We start from the raw sequence: 3,191 nt of genomic DNA on the forward strand, positions 1-3,191 counted from the left end.
TCTCATCTCTTCCAACTCCCCCCCCCCCTTCTCCCTCTCTCTTTCTGTCTCTCTTTTTACAATTTTTAAAATTCAGGGTATAAAGTTAATAGATCCACACTTATTCAAGACATATTGAATCGACAAGAAAAGAGCAATGTTCATTGATGCAATACCAATACGTAAAATGTCATAATTTATTAAACAACCCTCCAAAGTCAGGGGGGGGGGTGGGTTTATATATTAGTAACTTTGATTTATACATGTATGTGGAGGGATTTATAGTACAACGATTTTGTACCAGTTGACAAGAGAAACAAAATTCCTCTTTTGGTTGAACATAATTACTAACATTTCCATCAATTGATATTTCAAGTAAAAATGTTTTAATTGATTTGATACTAAATTTCCCAAATATAAAAATCCAATTTGTGCAACACAATCATACACCAATATATAATACTTACATTTAATCCAAACATAAATAATTAATAACAATAAACAATGTCTAGTCAGCAAACGTGATTGAATTAAAGCGCTAGCTATCTCTTGCATAAATAGGGATTTTCGAACTTTGTCACAACATTTGAACTGTCAACTAATAAAACCTTCATCCACTCCAAATTCTCCTTGACAGATCTTTTCAAAATATAACTGCAAAGCCGACACAAAACATTTAATGGACCACTATTCATATACTGATTGATATGTTTTTCTCAAAGCTCATTGTTTATTCCGAAACCATTATCATTTCTGTTTATATCCATCAGATTCGTGAATGCAAGTCCCTGGATTAAGAATGCAAGGAATAAAAAAGAGTTTAAAGAAGATCAAGAAAAAACTGAAACCTCCGAATCTCTCCCTGTTTACTTCCGATTCCTGCCCCCTCGGGATATTAATAAATCTCTTTTCTTTTTTTAAAGCTTTTGTGATCTTCTGAAATCTTAAGTCTGACTTCTGCAGTTATCGCCTGTGGTCTTTTTCGTGGACGAAAAAGTAGCGACCAAGGATTCTAATTATGTTGATTTTTCAAAACAAATCGTTGTTTCAGTTTGTTATATATTTTGCAACATTACATGTAGATATGACCTTCAATTAGCATTCCTATTGTTTGTAATGAAATGGGTAATTTTTTGCCTTCAAATACCATTTCAATTTTGGGAATTTTAATTCACTTGTATTATGACTTTTCATATATTATGTTTTTTGTTTTCTACTTATCCATTGTTTTATCCATCTATTCATCAATTCCTTCATATAATATTTCATTCATTTATTTTTAGCTTATCTTCTATCTATCTATCTATCTACATGTATCTATCTATCTATATTTATCTATATATCTATCTATTTTATATATCTGTCTACATCCATCTATTTATCTATCTATCTATCTATCTGTCTGTCTATCCGTCCGTCCTTCTATACATGTACATTGTTCTAGTTAGATAGCACTAGGCCTAACCCACATAGTATACATTAGTTATCAATTAATTAATCTCTTCCTTTCCCTTATAACTTTCTATAAAATGTATCTAGGCCTATTAAAAATCCATTTGGCAATATATTCTTGCAAAATATATATGGGAGGCATCTCTCACAAAATTATCTGTAGAACAATTTGTTGTTTCCTTTTCACATCAACCCCACCCTCCCTTCTAAAGGTCATTTTTCTTATGCAAAAGAAACTTGTACTTTTAAGTGAACAAGACAACAATTACTGAAAATCAGTTACTGAGGTATCAATAATTGTCTAAAATACTTTAGTAACACCCTGAAAAAATGCCAATACACTGTCCATCTTTCTTTAATTCCTGCACACTCACAAGTCATATTTGCACATAAATCCTTTGACACCATGGGGGTGGAATTTCATGAAACAAAGTGTCTGTGATTTTCCACTGATATTTGTTATAAGCTACTGAAATCCTTGCATCTGATTGGCCGAGAGCACATTAGTCATTGACAAGATGCTCCATGTAACACTCCCCTGTACTGTAGGAATTACTGGGTTAATAAAGGGACTATATAGGAAAGGCTTCATGGTGCCAAAGAGGGGAACGGGTGCTCTACTAATCTCGCCCAAGGGTACTTCCACTCCCCTTGACTTATCCCCTTTTAATCCTAATCCCTACTCAGACAACTTGACTTACCCCCTCCCTGTCTCTAACCCTTCCTGACCTACTCCCCCTCTCCTCTCTCTCTCTCTTCTTTTCGTAAACTTATATAAGAATGGTTTTAAAACTGAAAAGACCTGGTATTCTCTGATCAGGGGAATTTACCCCAACAGCCTTCACCAAGTTGTAAATCATATATATCACTCATAGAATCAGACAAGTACAAGCCCTCTAAACAAATAACAATGTATCACCATCATCATCTGGTCTTGAGCAAAAGGCCCATCAATCTCATTATTCTTGTAAAATGTGGGTAACAGATCTAATTACTGACAGGTCCTTCTTCTAGACCTGGCCTTCAACCCTTTTGGACTATACCCAGGTCCCATACTGGGTCTAATCAATTAAGCATCTGTAATTGATATCTATGTCATATGTGGTTTGACTTTTCTCTTTGAGGGCGAAGGACAGATTTGACCCACACACTTTTATGAAATAAAATCAATATGGATGATTATTGTGGGATTGATTCCCGCCCCCTCTGGTTGAAGGTGCCCCCCATTATCCTGATCAGACTTTCCCACACTTCAAAGCTCTATTCACATGTAAAAAAGGAACAGGCCTAGAGGTAATACAGCATTGTTTGCTGAAACCTGGCAAACTAAGTAAAACCTGCAAATTTTTGGATGTTGAATCTTTTTCATTCAAATTTGACCCCCCCCCAAAGAAAAATGTCCACCGACCTTAATTTTCATATTTTTTCTATATTGTTTTTACCAATAAAGTTGATAAAAACTGGAAAATGGTATAAGAACACTGCCACACGTAATCAGTGGAAACCTGTCCCTAAACAACCATTGATCAATCTCCATAAAAAAAATTTTTGTGCTATTTTGTAATCATTTGTAATATGTCTCATATCATTTTTCAAAAGACCCAAACCAATCTTTTTTCCTCATTACTGGTAAACAAATATTCATTTTAGGTGTAATGGGGCCACTTGCAGAGAGATTTGCAATCAAACATAACTTCAGAAATTGAATGCAAATGAATATTTAACACATCTGAAATGAGCAGTCGCTTAATTTAAGTTGT

The sequence above is a fragment of the Lytechinus variegatus genome, chromosome 9 (genome assembly GCF_018143015.1).
Source record: "Lytechinus variegatus isolate NC3 chromosome 9, Lvar_3.0, whole genome shotgun sequence".
Taxonomy (NCBI): domain Eukaryota; kingdom Metazoa; phylum Echinodermata; class Echinoidea; order Temnopleuroida; family Toxopneustidae; genus Lytechinus; species Lytechinus variegatus.